The sequence below is a fragment of the Kogia breviceps genome, chromosome 2, assembly GCF_026419965.1.
Source record: "Kogia breviceps isolate mKogBre1 chromosome 2, mKogBre1 haplotype 1, whole genome shotgun sequence".
Taxonomy (NCBI): Eukaryota; Metazoa; Chordata; class Mammalia; order Artiodactyla; family Physeteridae; genus Kogia; species Kogia breviceps.
Genome location: NC_081311.1, coordinates 163467735 through 163493866, shown reverse-complemented (window position 1 = coordinate 163493866; position 26132 = coordinate 163467735). Strand labels below are relative to the sequence as shown.

Sequence of the window (26132 nt, the reverse complement as noted above, 5' to 3'; positions counted from 1 at the left end):
GGCGGCGGCGCGGAGCCGCCCGGGGAGCTCCGGGCGTCGTTGGGAGCGAAGGAGGATGCCAGCACAAAGGCGAGCCGAGACCCAGCCCGCTACGGAAGGCGGCGGGAAGAGCCGCTGAGGGGCGCGCCGGGCGCGCTCGGCTCCGCGCTGCGTCTCTCGTCGCTGCCTCGGAGTCGCCGGGTCGGAGACGTCCGCGTAGGGTCTCTCGGCCCCGTGGCAGCGGCCACCGCAGCCGGGAGCTGCATGCTACGCGTGGCGGCGCCCCCGGTCGCCTGCTTTCCCCGCGGCGTGCGCGGGCCGGCCGGAGGGCGCCGGGGCCGCGGGTCCGGGCGACTGCGGGGGCGCCCTGCCGCCCGGCGGCTCCGTCCCCACCCGCAGTCGGCGGCAGCGGGCGCCGAGCCCCAGGTGAGTGCGCGGCCCTGGCCCGGCCCTTGCGCCGCAGGTACGGGACAGCGGGAGGCGGCTTTGTTTTCCTCCCTCTCGCCCCGGCGCGGTCATTCATTTGACATTTCGGCTTCCGCTGCCCAGAGACGCGGGTCAGAGGCACTGGGACGTGTTTCAAGGTTTGGTTCTCCCGGGGAGCTGAGACTTTTGGGTCCATCTGAGCGTCACTTGAGGGAGCGGAGGCTTCCTTTCCTTCTTGATTTGGAACGTGTTGTGAACATCCTCTGCGGGGCTTGGGGCCTGGAGGAAACTGGGGCTGCAGATTTAGACGTAGACGTTTCCGAGGACGTGCAACTGCAGAGGTCTGGCTCTTCCATGCCTGTGTTTTCCGCTGTTAGCAGGGCTCAGGTGTTTTTCCTTGATTATTATTATTAATTTAGGAACATCTTTACAGGTACATTTATTTCTTTTAGAGTTGGAAGTCTTTGGAGGCAATACAGAGAGCTCCCAGAGTTACAGGGGATCAATCGATATTAAACTTGGAGAAGGCAAGCATCAGCAATCCTCGTAGGTAGAGGTGAATGGCAGGCAAACTTCCCTGGGGGCCTTTAGCCTTCCCAGTACGGTTTCTGCTTTCACTGTCCTAGAGTCAAGCAAACTCTGAATTCTCATTGTACGTATGCCTGTGTCAAAATGTGAAACTTGTCTTTTTTTGAATAGTTTTCTAGTTTGTCATTTGGAAGAAAAATATTTTAATGTAATTATTAGAGTCCTCTGTTAGACCTGGTGAAATTTCATGTTTTCATTTGTCTCATAAGTACGATTTTCATTTTACTATTTCTCCTGTTCCCTCAAGGGCTCATTTCTTCTGTTGCCTAGAGAGAGCTCCACCCGCTCCCCCTCCAACAGATGGCTGTGTGTTCTGAGAGGTTATCTTTAAAATGACACTTACATTACCTGTAAACAAAAAGGATCAGTTATTAGGCTTACCTTTGGAGTTATTAAAGCAAGAAGCCTAATCTGGATGGGGATATTATTAATGGTGTGAAAATCTGGAGTTTGCTAATCTGTTTGGGCATCAGAAGATTCCTGCAGGGATTGTTTATATAGTGTGGGAGACAGATGGCATCCCTAGCAGACAAGAGGAGCCCAGCATAAAGGGTCATTGTATTCTTCAGAAATTATCCACTTCACTGTTGGGAGATGGGGTCAGGTGGGGAAGACATAATTTTCATTTCCCAAAGGAGGCATTATAACCTTATCATCCGGCAGCCTAACCAGTTAGTTTCTTCTTTCTTTGAACATTTAAAAAGTCATTATTGAGCTGTTTGTTTTGATTATTCCTTTGGCCCATTTAGGCCTCTATTGTGGTTATGTGAAGCAGTTTAAACAGTTATATTAACAAAAATGTCTTTTAATTTAAGATTATCGTAGCACTGGGAAAACAGCAGTTCTTGTATACAAATGGCCCCTTGGATTTGTAGTGTCTCCTAGCTGGAAGGACTTTAGTCCAATCTGCATGAGTTCAAAAGTAGTTTCTTGTACCATCTCTGTGACAGGTGGTTCCCTGGCTCCCAGCATTTGTCATGAGCCTCTCAGCTATGGGTAGTACTCTACTTTTATAAGGCTTAACAACCTAAGACATTTGCTTTATCATTGCCTCCATCACAGCGTTGAACAGCCTTGGGCAGTGAATCATTTTGAATGACTGTGGAGTGCGTGAAGAAATCAGTCATTCTGAACATTTGAGATAAGCCAGCTGGAGCTTTTCTGCTCCTACCACCATTATAGATTCTTTATGTGCTATAGATTCCAACTAGATTGCAAAATTGGTCTCCCCTCTGGATGCATGTAAGGGAGAATATTCCAGTAAACTAATAGTCACTAACCACAGGACTAAATTTAATGAAGAACATGAGCAATGTTTGACCCCCCCCGAACAGGAAGTATGGGGTAAAAGTAAGCATTGGCTCTGTTTAACGTGGGAACTGTGATCTTGAGGGAAAAAAAAACATATTTTCTTAATTTTTTAAAATCCTTCTGCACCACTGATCGCTCTCAGCAAAAGGCAAAGAAACCAAGGTTGTTACCTGTAGTTGAGGACAGATGCCATAGCCATTTCTTCTGGATGAATGTGTGCTGCTGGAGAGGTGGCTTTCGGGCTCTGTCCAGTTTCAGCGTGTGCCTTGGCATCAACAAAAGGGTCTAACATTCAAATTCAGATTGTTAAATCTGCGGCTGGTATCTGTGTACCTTCTCACCAGGTTGCTTTCTTTCTTGTGAAGTATTCCTTTATGAGAAACCCGAGGCACCAGGCCTGGGGCTTACTGGGCACCTGGCCTGCATCCACATTCTAGTGTGTTGCTGCCTGCTTTCTTGAGTAAAAATGGAGCCAGTTTTGCACGAATAGGGAATGGCAGGGTGGAGTGAAAACATTTCCAGCTCCATTGTGGAAAGCCAGGCCTGGCCTGAAAGAGAGAGGACTATATTTGAGGTTCGGTTGATGTAGCAGAGGCAGAATTACTTTTTTACACACAGGATGCCTTTTGTGTGGGAAAATGTATGAGGGATTAGAAGGGTGACTACATCCTCTGGTTAGCCTGCAGTAGTCCTGGTTTCTTCCTGTTGACCTATCTGAATTATCAAATGCATCCCCTTTCACATTTAAGAGTGCCCTGGTTTGGATGATAAATTATGTGGTCACCCTAGATATTAAGGAATCTTCACTATTTTCTTCACCACCCTCTCCTGACTTCAAATTTTGAGTCTGGCTTTGTTTCAGTCTTTAATTTGTTAAATGCAAAGGTAAGAAAGTTAAAAAAAAAAAAAACACCCCAAAACCCAAAAAATGCATAAGGAAAAAAGAAATAGCAAGGAAGACAAAAGACTGACGTAATTGGTTGCTTGTCATCTATTTATACATATAAGAAATAAAATAGTTTTTTCCTTGACATTTTAAGTGTCTCCTCTGGCTCTGAGCCCAGGTTATTATTGTCTTCGAGCACAATAAGAATGAATACCTGTCTACCTAGGGCTGGCATGAATTGGGACAACTCCTATGATTTGGGAGAGCAGCTGCAACAAAATTCTGTTTGCAGACCTGATGGGTGCATGGCTTTTGCAGATGTGAATGAAAGTTTCAAGATCTAGTGTTTGGTCAAGTTCTTGGAATTTACTGAGAGACCAAACACATGTGTCGTTGTGAAGACTTGACTCCACATTCTCCTAGTTTCCAAGCCCTCTGGGCCATGAGGATAATAGAAGAGCCTTTGTTTTTTGCCCTCTCTTTTGACTAGAGTCTTGGGTTTGGGTCTCAGTTTTTAAGACAAAGGGCTTACAGAGAAGAATGTGCTGTGCCCACTCATCACGTGAACATTCTCATAGGGGCTGGAGATTGTGCAGGTGACCTGGTGGGGATCTGAGTTCCAAAGCTAGATACGTGAAGCTTGTGGCATGTACTTCAACAATGGCTGTGCTCCTTGGCTAAAGAATTGCCTGTTTGAAAGAGTTCACTTGCAGTGCTGGCCAGTAGCTGTTACAATTAATTATGGCTGTCACTTTTTCCACACCCACTCCACTAAAATCCTCAAAAGCTTGGTCGGCATGCTTGAATAAGAAGAAATGTATGCATCTTCTTTATGAGTAGGATAACCATGTAGTTATTTTTGCTCAGATAAGGACACTTTTGAGAGTAAAAGGGGATACTAACTGGAAGGGGCACCAGATCAAACAGTATAAACTGGGCTATCCCAGGAGAATTATGATGGATGGTTGTCTTAACTATTACCTAAATCATTAGCTTTTATATGAAGAATACCCATATGATGGAAAAATGTCCTTAGCTTCTTCTAGATTTGTTCAACATATGTCTAATGTGTGCATGCATATATGTGTATGTGTATATATACAAACATTGATCATATATCTATAGATATGTATATTGTGGGGTTGAAATTAACTACTTACAAAGACCTAGTCATTTGGAAAATTGTGACTCTCATTTTTTTCATGGGTTGACTTTTTTAAAAAATATTTATTTATTTATTTATTGGCTGCATTGGGTTTTCGTTGCTGTGTGGGGGCTTTCTTTTAAGCTGTGGCGAGCAGGGGCTACTCTTTGTTGTGGTGCACAGGCTTCTCATTGCGGTGGCTTCTCTTGTTGTGGAGCACGGGCTCTAGGTGCGCGGGCTCAGTAGTTGTGACTCTCGGGCTCTAGAGCGCAGGCTCAATAGTTGTGGCGCATGGGCTTAGTTGCTCCGCGGCATGTGGGATCTTCCCGGACCAGGGCTCGAACCCGTGTCCCCTGCATTGGCAGGCTGATTCCCAATGACTGTGCCACCAGGGAAGTCCCCATGGGTTGACTTTTAAACTAAAAAAAAAAAAGTCCAGCCTCTCCAAACTTTAAATCATCTTCTGACCTTGTGTAGTTCTCTTGCTTAAATCATTTGATAGTTCTCCATTTTCTGTTTAATTCTCAAAGTAAGATCCACAGACAGATTGGTGGTTAAAAAGGAAAAGCAGTGAAAAAATTTCACTTATTCATTCATTCATTCAACTACTATTTATTGAGCACCTTCCATGAATCTAGGTGCTGAATGAATAAACCTGCCCTTGTGAAGTTTTCATTCAGTTGGGAGTGGAGGGGTAGGAGTGGGAGATGCACAATAAACCAAATTATATAGCATGGTAGAAGGGGATAAGTTCTGTGGAAGAAAGAAAGTAGAACAGGATAAATGTAGTTGAGTAGCCTTCATGACGAAAGAGACCTTAAGCAAAGACTTAAAGGAAGTGACAGAAGTTACTCTACAGATACCCGAGGAGGGGTGTTCCAGGCAGAGGGAACAGCCAGTGCGAAGACCTGAAGGTGAGAATGTGTTTGGATGTGTTCAAAGGTTAGCAAGACGACCAACACACGGGGGTGGGGTGATGGGGGGGGCACTTTGAAATGTGAATCAGAAAGATGGTGTAGGAGTGGCAGAGCATGTAGGACCTTGAGATGTGAGAGTCATTATAATTTCAGCAGAAATCCCATTATGTTCTTAAAAGTTATTATGGTATGAAAAATTGTGTTCATGCTATGAAGACTGCACTGGTCAATGTAGCTTACATTTCATAAGCACTTCATCATGGTGCACTTCATCTTGGCTAATAAACTTTCTATGTCATTTGCTTATTGTTTATTCGTTAAAATAGCATAGTTTGTTGTTGCTGGTCTTAAATTGTAACTCAGTTTCACAAAAATAGATCAGTGGCTCAAAAGTGGTTCATTGCAGTGTGAAAATAGTGATGAAAATAGCAATGTAAATGCTGCAGTTCAGAATGTCATAAACATACTTACAGAACCAAATCCCATTCCAAATATAAAATGTGTATCTGTATGTGTAAAAACAAGGACGTTTGTGAGAGTGATGATTTCAAAACAGTAGCTGAAATGGAACAGTGCATATGGAAGTATGATGGTGACTATCTCAAAACTGCTTTTTATTGGGCTTGCCATCCATTCTCTCCTAGTCCCCAGTCATTGCCTGTTGTGAAACTTTGTCTGTGAAGCCATGGATGTTTTGGTGTCATTTTCAAACAAAGCACAGTGGCTTCCTTGTTATACTATTCAAGTTTCCCAGGGCAAGTACCCAATAATGTTTTCTGTTACAAAATTAATGTATTATACTGCTAACGGTAGGTAAGAGATTAAAACTCTAGTAGCTTCATTAAAGGATCCTTGTAACAAAAGTAAGTATAAGTCATTTTATTGAAGAGATACCTGGAAAATCAGCTGGAAAGTTAAAGACAAACATTATCCTTAGAGAGAAACCAGCAGTTATTGACAGAATTCCTTTGTCAAATGACACGGTTGGCTGTTGCATAATATCAGTGGAGTGGGGAAGAGCAATTACTATCAAGTACACGCTAGCAGATATTTTCACTTTATGGTTGGATGAAACCACCGATGTCATGCAGAGAATGAATCAGCTTTTGGCATTTGTTCAGGGAGGAGCACTTGGTGATGCTTTGTTCATTTATCGCTGAAAACTCGTGCTATAGGGGAAGAGATTTTTCTTTTGGTTAACCATTCTATATGAGATTGGAAAAGTCCTCAGGAGGCAGGACTGACAGAGCATAAGTTTCATGTACAGATAAGAAGGTGATGGGTTCATGAAGAAAAGAAGTTGTACCTAGAAGCCAATCCACACGCTCTTCCATTCACAGCGAAGATGTAGCACCTTCTGATCTTGAGGAAATATTAAAAGAAAGTGAAAACTGGGTACAGCCAAATTGTGGCCCCACATGTGCTGTGCAAAGTGATGGGCAGGGAGTATAAGGCTGCTTCTCTGTGCTGATGTACCCTGGCTGTTTAGGGGAAAGGTGCTCATATGATATTTTATCTGTGGTGTAAGATATCTGTGGAGCAAGAAAAATGTTTCTTCATGACGCGGATTAGAAATGATTTCTCTTGTATCAAGTGGCACGCCTCAGTACTATAACTCTGCCCACAGGGAACCATGTCAAGGACAGGGAGGGAAGGAAGAATTGTTAACAAATAAAACAATCCGCCACAGTCATAGGACTGAGACATTTTTTTTCATTAGAGAAAGTCGGAGGTCCACATTGACCATAAAGAGTAGAGGAGGTAAAAAAAAAAAGAGTTGAGGAAATATTTTCAGTAATGGACAGTCCTTTAAATCAGAAGCATAATACCTCTCAGTGACCTATTGGAAGAATAAGAGCACAAAGGAATAGAACTTAGATCCATCCAATAAAGTTGATGCAGAGGGAGTACAAGTGTATACTTAATATTTGAGAGTGTGTAGAGAACCACAGTGGGAGGAGCCCAGGCTTTTAGTATTTTGTGTTAAGTTACTGGCTGGCCGGGAGTATAGGTAAAAGGAGGTGGAGAAGTCTGACAATTGGACATGACTTTTCTTATACTTTTTCCTTAGGCTTGGCTTCATTTCAGGCAAATGGACTTGATACTCGAGGGTTTTAAGAACACGATCTGTATTGCCTCCAACCTAACCTAGAAAAAATATAAATGTTCTCTAGAGGTCTAGGATTCTTTGCATAGGACTCCTCTCCTTCCTTCCCTTCCCTCCCTTCTTCTCTTCTTTTCTCCCCTACCTCCTTCTCTCCTTCTTTTCTCCCCTCCCTGCCTCCCTCTCTTCTTTTGTTCTTTACCTCTTTAAGCTATTGAGTTGGCATCTTTAAACTAGAAGATACTTTGAGAGCTCATCTCCTCTCTGTCCATGTCTTTTAGCAGACATATGTGCTATCCAGGGCAAGAGGGATAAGGGCCTCTAGGGAAGTTCTGTTTCTTGTTCAGCTAACCCACTCTAATGTGGAATATCCAGTTATAGCATACATTTAAATTTTAACCCTCATCCTTCAATAAAGGTCCATTTCTTGGGGAGTTCCCTGGTGGCCTAGTGGTCAGGATTCCGGGCTTTCACTGCTGTGGCCCGGGTTCAATCTCTGGTTGGGGAACTAAGATCCCACAAGCCTCAGGTGAGGCCAAAAAAAAAAGAAAAAAAGATCCATTTCTCTCTTTTTTTTTTGGACTTTAATAAAGATGGAGTCATTGTCTTTTGTCTAATAAGTCTTCTGTAGTGATGGCCATTATTTCATTCTAGGACAGAAGTAATTCATGCATTATTCATTGAACAAACATTGAGAGTCTTACATGTGCCAGGCTCTGTGCTGAGTGATAGGTATAAAAGAGGTCAGTATTCAGACATGACCCTAACCAGATGAAACAGAAAATTGAATTAGGATATAGGCAATGGCAACAAAAATGTGAATAAACAAGTAAATATGTAATTGCAAAGCAAATGTGGCAAAAATGTAAATGTAAATATTTTTACATTAGGGTGGTGGTATTTCGGCTACTTTTTTTTTTTTTTTTTTTTTTTTTTTTTGTGGTACGCGGGCCTCTCACTGTTGTGGCCTCTCCCGTTGCGGAGCACAGGCTCCGGACGCGCAGGCTCAGCGGCCATGGCTCACGGGCCCAGCCCCTCCGCGGCATGTGGGATCTTCCCGGACAGGGGCACGAACCCGTGTCCCCTGCATCGGCAGGCGGACTCTCAACCACTGCGCCACCAGGGAAGCCCCTCGGCTACTTTTATATTAACTTCTGAACTGTATGATCTTCTGAATGTAATTTTGAAATATTTTGTGAGTAAAAAGTGAAGAAAACATAGTTGAAAGTGTGATTAAGTGCTTTGTAGAGGAGGACCTTGATAGAGAAGGAAGTATAACTGAGACTTCCTTTACATGGGGTGGTCAGGGAAGCCCTGGAGTGTAATTCATCCCTTGCCTATGTGAGAAGGATGAGGATAATTTGGACAGGGCTCAGAGAAGAGTCACAAAGATGATTGACGACAGAGTTGAAAATAAGACCTTCGAGAGCTGTCTCAAAGAACCAGGGGTGTAGAGCAGACATGGAATTTAACCCCATGCAATGACTTAGGCTCTCTTTTTCTTCAGTGTATACACATCCACTTCTACATGTTCACATTCTCTTCACTCATTTCTCATGGTCAACATCAGGCAAAGCACGTGATTCAGGTTAGAATGCCGTGTTAGAGGAAAATTGAAATTTTGTTCTGCAGTTGAGGAAAAATTGGAAGGGACCTGAGAGGCAAACTAGTTCAGCCTTTGTATGAAGAAATATCTTTTTAAGGTTGTTAACAGTGGTCATCCAGTTCTTAGGAGATCACTTCCATGCTTCCTCCACCTAGAACGGGGGCGATGGTAGGTGGAGCGCTCTGGTTTACTTCCAGGAGGCAGGTCCTCTTTCCATTCCATAAATACCCCAGACTCATTTCCACCTCAGCACTTTTACCACAGGAACACTTCCCACCTGGAATGCCCACCCCGTTCTACCTACTTTTCTGTGTGTCATTTAAAAGTGGTGCTTTTCATCATCCCCCTCCCCCCATCTTACTCTTATGAAGAAGATGGCATTTCTAGAAGTAAATGTAGCTTCCTTTGTTATGATCGGCAATAAGATTGGGGGTGGGGTGAGTATCCTAATCTGGGAGGGGATTGAGGGCAGTGTGTTTAGTTTGATACCTTCCCCCCACATGCTAATATGCCCCACTCTTGGGAATCACTATCTTATAGCCTACAATTAAGACCTTAATCATCTGCTGCTTTAGGTGGTGCACTACTTATTTTGTTTGCCATTAGTCTTTTTGCCAAGTACTCTGAAGATATGGAAACTTGGCTGATACCTCTGTATAATGCCCAGTATTGATCATGAAGTGAATACATATACAATGATCAATGCCTATGGCTGAAGGAGCCATGTGTTTCTTTTTCATGGACCGTTATGAAAGGCTATTATTTATATAAATCAGATATTAAGTTGGCACAGATGCTAAAAGATTAATATTTTTGTAGTTTTAAAATGGCAGAAAGTCAAGTCTTGGAGGTCTGATTCATTGAGATAATTCCCATATCAGAAACCTTCTTCTTCCTTTGTAAGGCTTTTAACTCCTTGCTATTCAAAGTGTAGTCTACAGACCAGTGGCATCAGCATGACCCGGAAGCCAGACCTACTGAGTCAGAATCTGCATTTTAACGAGATCCTCAGATATGTTCTATACACAGTAAAGTTTGAGAAGCATTTTATTATTAACACAAAATTCAGAAATTTAGGAGGAGCATTTATCTTCAAAGAGAAGTGAGTCTGGAAATGAAGATTTCATTGGTCTGTGAATGAGATCCTCAGTGCTTTCTGTCGTGTTGGCCTGGAATTAACACTGCTTCTTGCCAGGCCAGAATTATGTAGGAGTGCCCCAGGGTAATTTAAGTAAGTGAGTGGTACAGATGTTAGACGTGATGGTGATTACAGGAAGTTGAAGCAGTTTGGAGTGAGAAACTAGGAGAGCTTGGCAAAGGTAGAGGAACGTGGTCATGCAACCTGAAACCAAATATAAGGGAAAAGGTCTTCTCTTTATGATTAGAAACAACTTCTAACTCTCTGGATTTGGACTTGGTTCTCATACTCCAACCCCTCCAGAGCCAGCAGGACACAAGTGAAAGTTGCTTAAAGTGCTGTGCACGGAAACCTTGTGGAGTGGTGAGGATGGTGGAGAGGCATTCTTCATCAGAGGGAAAGGAGGTGTCACCACTCAGGTCACCCAGTTGTTGCCACATGGGAATTTGGGTGCAGCATGGCCAAATCGTCAGATTTTTTAAATGAAGCTAAAAATATAAGTTTGTACATAAAACATCTCTTGGGTATAGTATGTTGGTAATTAAAATGTTTTTAGAATGGCTCAGGCCAAACAAAATTCATATGCTGCCTGCATCTGTTTTGTAACCCCCGTTCTGGAGCAACAAAACATATGTGGTGGTGTGAATACCTGGCTTTTTTAGTGCAGGGCACCAAACACAGGGAGAGGCCTTTTGGTCCTGGTAAGGACCATTTTGGATCTTTACTAAGTAAAAGAAATAAAAAGACATAAAAGAAGCGAGCTGCACTTGCTTTGATGACCTGATTTAAAATATATGTCTGAAGAACCTCAGTAACTAATGGTGTTTGAAGGAAAGAGTTAGATGCCTAAAGGCATAAAATTTTGGCCCTGTAAAATCTGAAGGGGAAGTAAGCATGGAATTGGGTCCAGGGTGAGGAAATGAGGTCATGGAAATTTCTTGGCACCCCCAAGCTAGGATCACACAGTGCAACAGAGCTGGGAGGCTGGACCACAGCTTGGAACTTACTGTGCTTGGAGAGAAGTGTGACTGGAGATGGAATTCGAGTTAATTTACCTTTAGCATCTGGTTGTTGAATTTAGGTGGTGGCTAATATTTATTTATTAAAAAAAAATTTAAACATACTTAAAAAATTTATTTATTTATGGCTGCGTTGGGTCTTCGTTGCTGCGTGCAGTCTTTCCCTAGCTGCAGTGAGTGAGGGCTACTCTTCCTTGCAGTGCATGGGCTTCTCATTGTGGTGGCTTCTCTTGTTGCAGAGCCCGGGCTCTAGGCGCGTGGGCTTCAACAGTTGTGGCACGTGGGCTCAGTAGTTGTGGCTCACAGGCTCTAGGGTGCAGCCTCAGTTGTTGTGGTGTACAGGCTTAGTTGCTCTGCGGCATGTGGGATCTTCCCGGACCAGGGATCAAACCCATGTCCCCTGCATTGGCAGGTGGATTCTTAACCACTGTGCCACCAGGGGAGTCATGGCTAATATTTAAAGTTAGCTGGAATTGAGTTTGCTATTAAAGTTTGTCATGGTAAAATTAGCATTTTATATATTTTGAGAGTGAAAACTAGGTGAAGGAATCAAAATTCTTTCCAAAGTTTTATTATTGATTATACTTCTTGTTAAAAATTAAATTCCTTAAAGATTAGCACTGTTTATTATTTATCTTTACATTATTATCATCTTTACATCCACCACAGTCTGGGTCAGTGATCTGTACTGATTATAAGACAGAATATAGTTTATTTTCTATCTTGGTGAGTCATTCTGTAGGTATTCGTTTTCTTCACTGATTTAAAAAAATAATGGCTTTGTTGAGATATAATTCACATACCATAAAATCCATCATTTTAAAGTGTACAGTGTAGTGGGTTTTAGTATATTTACAAAGCTGTGCAACCATCACCACCCTGTAATTTCAGAACCTTTTTATCACCCTCAAAAGAAGTCCAGTGCCCTTAGCAGTCACTCATCTCCCTTGCCTCCAGCCCCTGGCAACCATCACTCTAGTTTCTGTTGCTATAGATTTGCCTCTTGTAGACATTTTATAAAAGTGGAATTATATAATATGTAGCCTTTTGTGACTAGCATCTTTCACTTAGCATAATGTTTTCAAAGTTTATCCACATTGTAGCATGTGTTAGCAGGCCATTCTTCTGTTATAGCCAAAAAAAATTTTATAGTATATATACCACATTTTGTTTATCCCTTCATCAGTTGATGGACATTTGAGATGTTTTCAGTTTTTGGCTATTATGAATAATTCTGCAGTGAGCATTTGTGTAAAAGTTTTTGTGTAGATATATGTTTTCAGTTCTCTTGAGTATACACCTAGGAGTGGAATTGCTGGGTCATATGGTAACTCTATGTTTAACATTTTGAGGCTCTGCCAAACAGTTTTCCAAAGTGAGTGCACCATTTTACATTTTAGTCAGCAATGTCTGAGGGTTCCAATTTCTCCATATCCTTACCTACACTTGTTATTGCTTTTCTTTTAGATTTAATCATTCTGGTAGGAATGAAGTGGTATTTCATTGTGGTCTTGATTTGCTTTTCTGTAATGACTTATGATGTTGAGCATCTTTTTGTGTGGTTATTGGCCATTTGTGTATATTTTTTGGAGGTGTGTCTCTTCAAATCCTTTGCTAATTTTAAAATAAGTTTATTTATTTAAGAATTTTTGTGTTGTACAGATTTTTTTTGGTAACTTTCTGGATTCTAGATACTTATGAGACATATGACTTGAAAATATTCCTTCTGTTTTTTGGATTGTCTTTTCACTCTCTTGACAGTGTCATTTGAAGCACAAAAGTCTGTAGTTCTGATAAAGCCCAAGTATCTTTTTTTTTCCTTTCTTGTGCTTTTGGTGCATATCTATCCTTGTTGATCTCCTAATTGTTCAATCCAATATGGAAAATGGAGTATTGACATCTTTAACTATTGTTGTTAAATTGTCTTTTTCTCCCTTCAACTTTGTCAGTTTCTACTCATGTATTTTGCAGCCCCTTGTAACGTATGTGTTTGTAATCATTATATCTTCCTTTTGAATTGACCCATTTATCTTTATAAAATATTCTTTCTCCCAAGTTACCATTTTCCCCTTAAAGTCTATTTTGTCTGTTGTTGGCATTGTCACTCAGTCTCTTTTTTTAGTTGCTGTTCCCATAATGTATCTTTTTCCATCCTTTTACTTTTACCCATTTGTGTCTCTGAATCTAAATCGTCTCTTTTAGACAGCAAGTAGTTGAATCATTTAAAAATATATTCTGCCAATCTCTGCCTTTTGGTGAGTGTTTAACTAGAATGTTTGATTGGAGTGTTTAATTTATTTACATTTAATGTAATTACTGTTTTTCAGATGGATATATATCTGCCTTGTTTGCTATTGGTTTTCTGTGTGTCTTATGTTGTTTTTGTTCCTCAGTTCCTCCATTACTTGTCTTGCATTAAATATATATGTTTTCTAGTGTGCCATTTAAATTTTCTTGTTGTTGCTTTCCTGGAGAAGATAATTTTCATAGGCCTTTATTCTGTCATTCCTGATAATATTGTTATGATTATTTTTGAGTTATTTTCTTAGCTGTTGCCTGGTTATTAACAGTGAAATTCTTAATTTAAAACAATCTAGTTCAGATCAATTTCAACATCATTTCAAAAGTATACAAAAACTTTACTTCAATATGGCTTAATTCCTTGCTTTATACATTGTAAGCCCATCATTAACACTTTTATAGTTATTGTCCTATGTAGTTTTTTTAAATAGAAAAGGGTTGTAAACAAAAATACATTTATAATGTACTTTGCATTTAACTTTGTCGTTAGCTTTTGCAATTCTCTTTATGTCTTCATGTGGATTTGAGTTAATATTTAGTGATTTTCATTTCAGCCTCAACTCCCATTAGTATTTCTTGTAAGACAGAGTTGATAGTGACGGATTCTCTCAGATTTTGCTTGGCTGGGAATGTCTTAATTTCTTCTTCATTTTTGAAGGATAATTTTGCTGGATTTAGAAGTCTTGGTTAACTTTTTAAAATTTCACTGATTTGAATGTGTTATTCCAATGCCCTCTGGCCTTCACAGTGTCTGATGAGAAATCAACTGTTAATCTTATTGAGAATCCTTTGCTTGTGATGAGCCTTTTTTTTTTTTTTTTTTTGCGGTATGCGGGCCTCTCACTGTTGTGGCCTCTCCCGTTGCAGAGCAAGCACAGGCTCCGGACGTGCAGGCTCAGCGACCATGGCTCGTGGGCCTAGCAGCTCCACGGCATGTGGGATCTTCCTGGACCGGGGCACGAACCCGTGTCCCCTGCATCGGCAGGCGGACTCTCAACCACTGCGCCATCAGGGAAGCCCTGTGATGAGCCTTTTTCTTGCTGTGTTCAAGTTTCTCTCTGTCTTTTGACATTTTGACTATGATGTGTCTTGGTGTGGATTCTTTTTAGTTATCCTACTTTGAGTTTATTGAACTCCTTGGATGTATAGATTAATGTTTTCATCAAATTTGGGAAGTCTTTGGCCATTATTTCTTCAAATAATGTTTCTTTCCTTTCCTTCTGGAATTCCCAGTGTGCACGGCATGATACAATATCTGTAGTTTCATAGATCTCTGAGGCTCTGTTAATTTTTCTTCATTCTTTTTCTGTTCCTAAGCCTGGATAATCTTAATCCACATATCTTCAAGTTCACTGATTCTTTCTTCTGCCTATTAAAATCTGCTGTTGAACCCCTCTAGTGAATTTTCCATTTCAGGTTGTGTACTTTTCAACACCAGAATTTTAATCTGGTTCTTTTTAAACATAATTTTTATCTCTATATTGATTGTTTTTTTTAAAATCTTTATTGAATTTATTTACAACCTTGCTTCTATTTTATGTTTTGGTTTTTTGGCCACGAGGCATGTGGGATCTTAGCTCCCTGACCAGGGATCGAACCTGCACCCCCTGCATTGGAAAGCGAAGTCTTAACCACTGGACTGCCAGGGAAATCCCTATATTGATATTCTTTGTTTGGTGAAATAATGTTTTAAAATTCTCCTTTAATTCTTTAGACATGGTTTCCTTTAGTTATTTGAACGTATTTTTAGTATTTTTAAATCTTTGTCTGGTATGCCCCAAATCTGGGCTTCTCAGGGACATATTTTGTTTAACTACTTTATTTCATGTGTGTGGGCCATACTTTCCTGTTTATTTGTGTATGTTTTAAGTTTTTATTGAAAAATGGGCATTTCAAATAATATCATATGGCAATTCTGAGAATCAAATTTTCCTACCTCCCCCAAGTTTGGTGTGTTTGCTCTTTGTTGCTGTTTTTTGTTTATTTACTGACTTTACTGAATAAATTCTGGAAAGTCTATTTTCTTGTCACATGTGACTACTGAATTTTTGCTTGGTTCCCTTAGTGGTCAGTTAATGATTAGACAGAGATTTCCTTAAATGTCTGAAACCAATAAGTATCTCAGTCTTTGCTGAGCATCTCTATGTGCATGTTGGGGCATGCCTTCAACAAGTAGCCAGGCAGTTGACATCTGTGCTGTAACCTTCATTTCCTGCATGCACAGAACCTCAAGATCAGCCAGAGCTGAAAGAATGGGGTCTCCTGAGATATTTCTTAGGTACGTACACAGTGCTGCATGTGAATGTGGTCTTTTCAGTCACAAGGAATATGTCAGAGCCTTTCAAATCCTTCCATGGACATTTTGTTGTCCAGATCTCTCTTTTAAGTTTTTAAGCCAGCCTCTTCTTTGCTCCAGCTGGTATTGCTGCCATAGACATCTGTATTGTTAAACAATTGCAGCTGAGTGTTTTCAACAAATGCTATGGGGCTAGAGCTTTTTCCATTGAGTGATCTCTGAGTTAGGTCCAACAAACACAAGCCCTGGGCTTTTCCAAGTAACTGCCAGGTCAAATAGTGACAATTCACTGGCATAGAGCCATTTTGTGGAACTCCAAACCCATTTTGCTCTCTCCGTTGCCTGCTAGAGTATGGGTTTTTTCAGTCACTGTGGCTGTAATGATGCTGATTGTTAAGGGTATTATGATGCTGGGGAGAGAGTGATTGGAAATAGGGAAAATGAAAATGTCACTAAGCTCACTATGCTTATTGTGACACAACCATTTTTTGTGCCTTAATCATTCTCATAACGTAGTAAGCCTTTTGTTCATTTCCAAAATTGTGAAAAAGTTGATTTTGACAATTTTTGCCAGTGTTCTCGTTGCTTTTATGGAGGATCAGATTTTTGGGGGTCCTTACTTGGCCATTCTGAAAGTGCTTCTCCCTCCTACTGAATTTTACAACTGCTTACTACTCTTGTGATGTTACATTTGATTAGCTTCTTGCTTGCTTGCTTGCTTTCAAGATTTTGAAATGTAATTTTTATTATCTTTTTTCATCTTTGTTATCTCTGTTTTATTCACCCCTCCCATAGGTACATGCTTTTTAATAAAAATCCATGTGTAGCTTGAAGAAGTTAATTGAGGTAAAATACACATAACATAAAAATTTTCCACCTTAAATAACCATTCTTAAATGTAAAACTCAGTAATGTTAAGTACATTGACATTGTTATGCAAACAATCTCCAGAACTCTTTTCATTTTGAAAAACTGAAAATCTATACCCATTAAACAAAGCTTTCCATTTCTCCCTCCCCCCCCACCCCCACCATTCCCTGACAAGCACCATTCTATTTTCTGTCTATATGAATTTGACTATTCCAGGTATCTCATATAAGTGGAGTCATATAGTATTTGTCTTTTTGTGACTGGCTTATTTCATTTAGCATAATGTCTTCAAGGGTCATCCACGTTGTAGCATGTGTCAGAATTTCCTTACTTTCTAAGGCTGAGTAATATTCTCTTGCATGGATATATCATATTTTGTTTGTACATTCATCCATCAATAAACACTTGGGTTGTTTCCACCTTTTTGCTATTGAATTGCTGTTGAATTCATTGCTGTGAATGTAGGTGTACAAATATCTCTTTGAGACCTGGCTTCAATTCTTTTGAGTATATAATTATTTTTTTTGTTTTGAATGGAAGCATCTATAGAAATATCCAACTTGATAGTTTTTTTTTAACTGACTGTCTCAAATTTTGCTATATAATACATTTTCATTAGGCACAACTAAGTATTCTCTCCTGATTCTGCTCAGACATAGACATTATCTCTCTTGTTCTCCCATTTTTAAGCTGCTAAAGTTTAAAAAATTTTAAATGACTTGAAGCCATGTCAGGGGTTAGGAAATGAGTAAATTACAAACTTAAATGGAATCCAACTTCTCATTCTAGTTGAAACCTAAAATTTCTGTGTTTTATTATTTGTTATGTGCCTAAAGAAAAAGGAGAATGTAAGGATAAGAATCATTATACTTCTTCTGAATAAGCAACCAACACAGCATCGTGGTGTAAATTTCACTGTTAAATAAGTAGGTTATTGGGAAAATGTATTTAGGGATAGAAAGTAGCAGGCATTTCTTGGATAAATTTTGGTGTTTATCAAGAAGATGACAGTTGAGACAAAGTTTTATTTCTATAATTTTTCTTAGTTTTTTGACTAGTGCTTTTTTAGGCTCTTTCTTTTACTTATTTTATTCATACATCTAGTCTCCATTTTGTAATAGGTGGGGGTGGGTGAAAGTACTGTGAGTCTTTAAATTGACAGCACTTTTAGGAACCAAAGTTTCATGTAATAACTAACATAACACTGAATTTTTATTTACATATATATTTGAGGATTATGACTTCCCAGTTTTTTAAAGAAACACACAACTTGACCTTGAGTGAAATTCTAACAAATCCTTAGCTAAATTTGGAAAAGAAAAGATAATAAGAGAGAGAGAGAGAGAGAGAACAAGTGAAGCAAAGTATACAAAATCTCCAATTAAAATAATTAAACATTTCTAAAGGAAGTGTGTTTGAAATAATATATCTTACTAATTGTTGTATTTTTAGATATGTGTAATATTAAAGTGAAACAAAAGATTTACTGGATAACTGTGGTATATAAGATTAAAAATTTGTTTTCCTCTAAGAAATTTTTTGGGAAATAAAATATTCCATTTCTCAGTTTCCAAAATGTGAGAAGGTTTTATTTAGTGCTTTCTGTTCAGTTCTCATTGAGGGAAGGATGAAACTAATTTAGAAATAGAGTTACTAAGGCATCTTAACACTGATATTTTTATTGTATAAGGTAAGAAAGTCTTAGACTTTTGCTAAAGAATGTATGCAGTTAGTTCCAGGAGTTCTTTGTGACAATAGCCCCATCAATGTTAGGCAGTTAATTCTGGTTGAATACCTGGAAATTACAGAAATAACCCATTCCTGCACTTTCCATCTACTTTTCTTAGAGCAGTAGGTTCTATAGGCATGTTGTTCAGCTGCCTTACAGGTTGTCTCAGGTGACAGATTCACCAACTACTTTACTGTGACAAACAAGGGTCATTAGTTTATAACTTTTTCCAGTCAGCAATAGCTTCTTTCTTGTTACCTAGCACCCAGTTGCTAAGCCAGTGCCTCCTATTTTATATTTATATAGTATCAGCACCCCATTTCTGTTACCAATTTCTAAGATTCTCTGAGTATGAGCTAATCTGGTATAATCGACACTTCCCCAGAACAGTGGCTCTAAAGATAGAAGCTCATTGCTTGCTAACATTTTCTCTAATATTTCTCATTTTTACCTGAAAGAGTGTTTTGGAAAAACTTCATTCCTTCCCCCCTGTGTGTCTCCTTTTCTTTCACACAGAACACTTCTGATGCCTCTAGTTGCCAAATGCTTGGAGGTTTTCCCCCAACAAATAATCCTCTGGGACACCACCTGGGTGTCCTACAGTTTAAGTCAGTTCTAATACTATCTACCTGGAAATAGCATCAGATCCCACAGGTTAAGGGCTCAGTCCCATGACTCTACCCCCCCAATTCACATGCCAAGGGCAAGAAGTAGGTCCCAACGTTACCTACAACTTCTGTCCAACTTGGCTACAAATCAGAGGTTCTTATGACCTCCTCCCACCTTGGATCAGATTAATTTGCCAGGGCAGCTCACAGAACTCAGGGAAACATCTACTTTTGTTTACCAGCTCATTAAAAGAGATGATAAAAGATACAGATGAACAGTCAGATGAAGAGAAATATGAAAGACCCTCTCAGGTCTGGGAGGGTCCTGAGTGCAGGAGCTTCTTTCCGTGTGAGTTGGGGTACATCATGCTCCTAGTACGTGATGTGCGCACCCACCTGGAAGCTCTCTGAACCCCATGTAATTGGGATTTTTATGGAGGCTTTATCATGTAGGTATGACAGATCATTAAGTCCATTTTCAGCCTTTCTCCCTTCTCAAGACAATGGGAGGCGGGGCTGAAAAGCCCAAACTTCTAATCATGCTTGTTCTTTCTGGTGACCAGCCCTCATCCAGGAGCTCACCCAGAGTTACCTCATTATACCAGGAGATGCTCCTTTCACCTGGAAATTGTAAGGGTTTCAGGAGCTCTGTGTCAGGAACCAGGACCAGAGTCTACAGTGTGTATATTTTCCATTATTTCACAGGTGGACGGTAGTCCAGGATGGATAGGCACTTTGAGCACTGCTTATTTCTTTTAGTTTGGTTCTCTGCCATCCCTCAGGGCACTGTCATCATCTGAATTGTTGAAGTTGCCTCAGTTCTACATTTGTGTTCCACTGTGAGAAGGGAGAGAAGCACATGACATGGAAGGTGCGTATATCACCTCCACTCACGAGGGAACTTAGTTCACCAGTGAGAACCATTGGTGAGAACTTGGTGTATGACCACAACGAACTGAATGGGGGCTGGATGGCCATGTGCCCAGCTATATCTCTGTTACTAGGAAAGGAGAGATTAGATTTTGGGCAACGCTTAGTGATCTGCCACAGTTACTTCTCTGAATTTTACTTTTCTCATCTCTAAAATGATAGTGATCGCATCTACCTTACAGGGTTGTCTTAAGGGTTAGGTAAGGTAATACATATAAATTATTTATTCAGTTTCTGGCATATGAAACATGCTCAGTAAATGTTAACTGTGAAGATATTTTTCAAATAACAAGAGTAAATATTGCTTTTTTGTTTTTCAGTGCTTACAGAACTCTTAAGCAATGCTTACTTTACTTCAGGAAATTGTACTGTTTTATTTGAAACAATAAAAGATACTGAGCTAAGTAGGTGAAGGCCACAGGTATTATAGAAATATAACCTCTAGGCTTTTTGTTTTAGCTTATTTTTTTTAAGTATTATTTATGGAACAGTATTTCATGCTATTTCTCATAATGGCTTTAATGTAGATAGCGAATAAGTAGGTTTTGAGGTAAGTAGTCCATTAGAGTGCATTTAATTTCAGTTGCACAAATTTTAGTTAGATTTTTCTTTTGAAATAGGTCATTGCTAGAAGCAGTTCATTTATTTGGCAAGATATTCTTAGTGTATGGATTTGCTGCAGAAGTGAATTCTAAAATGCATCTGTAAATTTAAAACTTGTTTTCCTGATATTTTCTGCTGGGGGGAATAAACTATAAAACCTCTTACTAATTTAAAGAAAAACAAAACTTCTTTATTGTTGATATTTTGAAACATATACAAAAATAGTTTTTAAACTGTCTGATTTTGGAAGTAGGGAATGTAATTCCTACATTTCATAGTATAATAGTATTGTGACTGTTGGAATGTACTATATATTATTTGCCCTTTGTAGCTCAAAAGAAACATTTAAATCTATAACAAATTATTATCTTTAATTGTTCACAGCCAATTGTTATTATTTTGGAATATAGAAAGTTAACTTTATTTTGGATTTTGGTTTCCTTACTTATTTACTTTATCCTGTCAATTGTTAAGGATCATTCATTAACGTGTTTGAAGCAGATCTTAGCAAAAACCAGTTTTTGGTCAGAAAATGAAAATGAAATGTGACAAGCCTATTATTCAGGGATTTTCATTACTTTTGTGAAATCATATGTTAATTTGGTTAAAGCAGCATCTCTTTCCATTGGAAGTGTGTTTCAAAGTTGAGAAAGCTGACCTTTAAATCGATTTGCTCATTAATCCCCTACTTTCTTTGATAATAAGGACATAAGAAATAAAAAAATCAAAGAACATGTTAAGTTTTGTTTCGTTTTGTTTTTGAGTTAGTATCTCTAAAATATGTTCATTTGTTGCATAAGAATTCCTTCTTGGTTTGCTATTTCTTGGGCAGAGTGCCAGAAGAGAAATATGTGTGCCATCTGCTTTGTCATCATCAATTTTGGATTCAATTCCCCCAATTTAGGTTGAGTTCTCACCCAAACCTGCAGCTTTTGGTACTTTTTCTTTCTTGATCTTTGGACTCGCTGGCTTATCTTGTAGGTGAGCTTAAGATGATCTCTACACATAGTAAGACGTGTGGGGTTACGCAGCTATCACTCTTGTAATAATTTAGGTTGAACTTTGTTGTTAACTTGGTGGGAAGTATTGGGCTAAAGGCAGCTTTGAATTTTACCACAGGGTTTCTCTAACTTTCTGTGAAGAAATAGTTGAAGTTCTTGCCTTGAAAAACATTGAAAGCACAGAAACAGAAATTAGCACTCAGATTTTAACGTATTATCTACTGGATGACCCTGTTCATTGAACTTTTGATGCTTTATTTTTAAATATACCTTTTATTATGATCTGTATACATTTGGAATATTGACTGCATAGTTCAGAGATAACTGTAATTGCTACCAGTCTCCAAAGAGACGTTTATACTGGAAATTTCTGCAGTAAGGGGCATGAAGAGGTTGAAGAACATAAGCTTTTATGGAGAAAATAGGACTTAGGGGAAATAAAAAAAATTAATGAATGTTTAAATTAAAAAAAATTGTCTTTTTCCCTTAACCTTTAACTTTACAAAAATTACTAATTGTAAAAAAGGTGAAATAAAAAGCAAGACATTCGTATACTCTCTGTTTTCCATTATCTTTTTAAAAAACTTTTTATTTTATGTTGGAGTATAGTTGATTAACAATGTTGTGTTAGTTTCAGGTGTACAGCAAAGTGATTCAGTTATATATATACATGTATCTATTCTTTTTCAAACTCTTTTCCCATTTAGGTTGTTTCATAATATTGAGCAGAGACACTCATATCCTCTTTATCATAAATTGTTTACATCCTTTCACATTCTATTCTGTCTCTACATTTGTATATATTTTTCTGAAATTAAACAAAATAAGTTGCAGATGACATTACACAGCACCCCAAGTACTTTCATGTTTCCTAAGAATACAGACATTGGCGTACCACCTCTAATATTATTATTATCATTGTTTTACCTAAGAAAATTAACCACAATCCAGTAATATCATCTTATATACATTTAATGTTGAAATTAACTCACAACTTAAAAAAAAATCCAGGATACAATAAAGTTTCATGCATTACATTTGATCATCATGTCCCTTTCTTTCTTCTTCTTTTTTTTTTTAACGTCTTTATTGGAGTATAATTGCTTTACAATGTTGTGTTAGTTTCTGCTGTATAACAAAGTGAATCAGTTATACATATACATATATCCCCATATCTCTTCCCTCTTACGTCTCCCTCTCACCCTCCCTATCCCACCCCTCTAGGTGGTCACAAAGCACCGAGCTGATCTCCCTGTGCTATGTGGCTGCTTCCCACTACCTATCTATTTTACATTTGGTAGTCAGTATGTCAGTGCTACTCTCTCCCTTCGTCCCAGCTTACCCTTCCCCCTCCCCGTGTCCTCAAGTCCATTCTCTACTTCTGCATCTTTACTCCTGTTCTGTCGCTAGGTTCATCAGAACCATTAAAAAAAAAGTTTTTTAGATTCCATATATATGTGTTAGCATACGGTATTTATTTTTCTCTTTCTGACTTACCTCACTCTGGATGACTGACTCTAGGTCCATCCACCTCACTACAAATAGCTCAATTTCGTTTCTTTTTATGGCTGAGTAATATTCCATTGTATATATGTGCCACATCTTTATCCAATCATCTGTTGAGGGACACTTAGGTTGCTTCCATGTCCTGGCTATTCTAAATAGTGGTGCATTGAACATTGTGGTACATGACTCTTTTTGAATTATGGTTTTCTCAGGGTATATGCCCAGTAGTGGGATTGCTGGGTCATATGGTAGTTTTATTTTTAGATTTTTAAGGAACCTCCATACTGTTCTCAATAGTGGCTGTATCAGTTTACATTCACGCCAACAGTGTATGAGGGTTCCCTTTTCTCCACACCCTCTCCAGCATTTATTGTTTGTAGATTTTTTTGATGATGGCCATTCTGACTGGTGTGAGGTGATACCTCATTGTAGTTTTGATTTGCATGTCTCTAATGATTAGTGACTTTGATCATCTTTTCATGTGTCTGTTGGCCGTCTGTATATCTTCTTTGGAGAAATGTCTATTTAGGTCTTCTATGCAGTTTTGGATTGGGTTTTTTGTTTTTTGGATATTGACCTGCATGAGCTGTTTGTAAATTTTGGAGATTAATCCTTTGTCAGCTGCTTCATTTGCAGATATTTTCTCCCATTCTGAGAGTTGTCTTTTTGTCTTGTTTATGGTTTCCTTTGCTGTACAAAAGCTTTTAAGTTTCATTAGGTCCCATTTGTTTATTTTTGTTTTTATTTCCATTTCTGTAGGAAGTGGGTCAAAAAGGATCTTGCTGTGATTTATGTCATAGAATGTTCTGCCTATGTTTTCCTCTAAGAGTTTGATAGTGTCTGGCCTTACATTTAGGTCTTTAATCCATTTTGAGTTTATTTTTGTATATGGTGTTAGGGAGTGTTCTAATTTCTTTCTTTTACATGTAGCTGTCCAGTTTACCCAGCACCACTTATTGAAGAGGCTATCTTTTCTCCATTGATTATTCTTGCCTCCTTTATCAAAGATAAGGTGACCATATGTGTGTGGGTTTATTTCTGGGCTTTCTATCCTGTTCCATTGATCTATATTTCTGCTTATGTGCTAGGACCATACTGTCTTGATTACTGTAGTTTTATAGTATAGTCTGAAGTCCAGGAGCTTGATTCCTTCAGTTCCATTTTTCTTTCTCAAGATTGCTTTGGCTATTGGGGGTCTTTTGTGTTTCTATACAAATTGTTAAATTTTTAGTTCTAGTTCTGTGAAAAATGCCATTGGTAGTTTGATAGGGTTTGCATTGAATCTGTAGATTGCTTTGGCTAGTAGAGTCAATTTCACATTGTTGAGTCTTCCAATCGAAGAACATGGTATATCTCTCCATCTATTTGTATCATCTTTAATTTCTTTCATCAGTGTCTTATAGTTTCCTGCATACAGGTCTTTTGTCTCCTTAGGTAGGTTTCTTCCTAGGTATTTGATTCTTTTTGTTGCAGTGGTAAATGGGAGTGTTTCCTTAATTTCTCTTTACGATTTTTCATCATTAGTGTATAGGAATGCAAGAGATTTCTGTGCATCAGTTTTGTATCCTGCTACTTTACCAAATTCGTTCATTAGCTCTAGAAGTTTTCTGGTGGCATCTTTAGAATTCTCTATGTATAGTATCATGTCATCTGCAAACAGTGACAGCTCTACTTCTTTATTTCCAATTTAGATTCCTTTTATTTCTTTTTTCTTCTCTGATTGCTGTGGCTAAAACTTCCGAAACTGTGTTGAATAATAGTGGTGAGAGTGGACAACCTTGTCTTGTTCCTGATCTTAGTGCAAACGGTTTCAGTTTTTCACCATTGAGAACGATGTTGGCTGTGGGTTTGTCATATATGGCCTTTATTATGTTGAGGTAAGTTCTCTCTATCCGTACTTCCTGGATGGTTTTTATCATAAATTGGTGTTGAATTTTGTTCAAAGCTTTTTCTGCATCTATTGAGTTGATCATATGCTTTTTCTTCTTCAGTTTGTTAATATGTGTTATCACATTGATTGATTTGTGTATATTGAAGAATCCTTGCATTCCTGGGATAAACCCCACTTGATCATGGTGTATGATCCTTTTAATGTGTTGTTGGACTCTGTTTGCTATTATTTTGTTGAGGATTTTTGTATCTATGTTCATCAGTAATATTGTCCTGTAGTTTTCTTTCTTTGTGACATCTTTGTCTGGTTTTGGTATCAGGGTGATGGTGGCCTCGTAGAATGAGTTTGGGTGTGTTCCTCCCTTTGCTATACTTTGGCAGAGTTTGAAAGTGATAGGTGTTAGCTCTTCTCTAAATGTTTGATAGAATTCGCCTGTGAAGCCATCTGGGCCTGTGCTTTTGTTTGTTGGAAGATTTTTAATCACAGTCTCAATTTCAGTGCTTATTATTGGTCTATTTATATTTTCTATTTCTTCCTGGTTCAGTCTCAGAAGGCTGTGCTTTTCCAAGAATTTATCCATTTCTTCCAGGTTGTCCATTTTAGTGACATATAGTTGCTTGTAGTAATCTCTCATGATCCTTTGTATTTCGGCCACGTTGGTTGTTACTTCTCCTTTTTTATTTCTAATTCTATTGACTTGAAACTTCTCCCTTTTTTTCTTGATGAGTCTGGCTAATGGTTTACCAATTTTGTTTATCTTCTCAAAGAACTAGCTTTTAGTTTTATTGATCTTTGCTATTGTTTCCGTCATTTCTTTTTCATTTATTTCTGATCTTATCTTTATGATTACTTTCTTTTTGCTAACTATGGGGTTGTTTTGTTCTTCCTTCTCTAATTGCTTTCCATGTAAGGTTATGTTGTTTATTTGAGATGTTTCTTGTTTCTTGAGGTAGGATTGTATTGCTATAAAACTTCAGTCTTAGAACTGCTTTTGCTGCATTCCATAGATTTTGGGTCATCCTTTTTTGTCCTTTGTTTCTGGGTGTTTTCTTCTTTGATTTCTTTAGTGATCTCTTGGTTATTTAGTTGTGTATTGTTTAGCCTCTATGTATTTGTATTTCTTACAGAATTTTTCCTGTAATTGCTATCTAGTCTTATAACGTTGTGGTCAGAAAAGATACTTGATACGATTTCAATTTTCTTAAATTTACCAAGGCTAGATTTGTGACCCATGATATGATCTATTCTGAGAATGTTCCATGAGCACTTGAGAAGAAAG

At 38.7% G+C, this 26132-nt stretch overlaps 1 protein-coding gene across 1 annotated transcript in view; it reads left to right on the top strand.

The window, feature by feature from the left end:
- Window positions 1-321: 321 nt before the first annotated feature.
- The window catches only part of HECW2 (HECT, C2 and WW domain containing E3 ubiquitin protein ligase 2), a 408801-nt gene continuing 382990 nt past the window's right edge, over window positions 322-26132 (top strand). Inside the window, exon 1 of the mRNA XM_059051743.2 lies at window positions 322-405. The gene's annotated coding sequence lies outside the window, so the exon portion shown is untranslated. The remainder of the gene's footprint in view (window positions 406-26132) is intronic.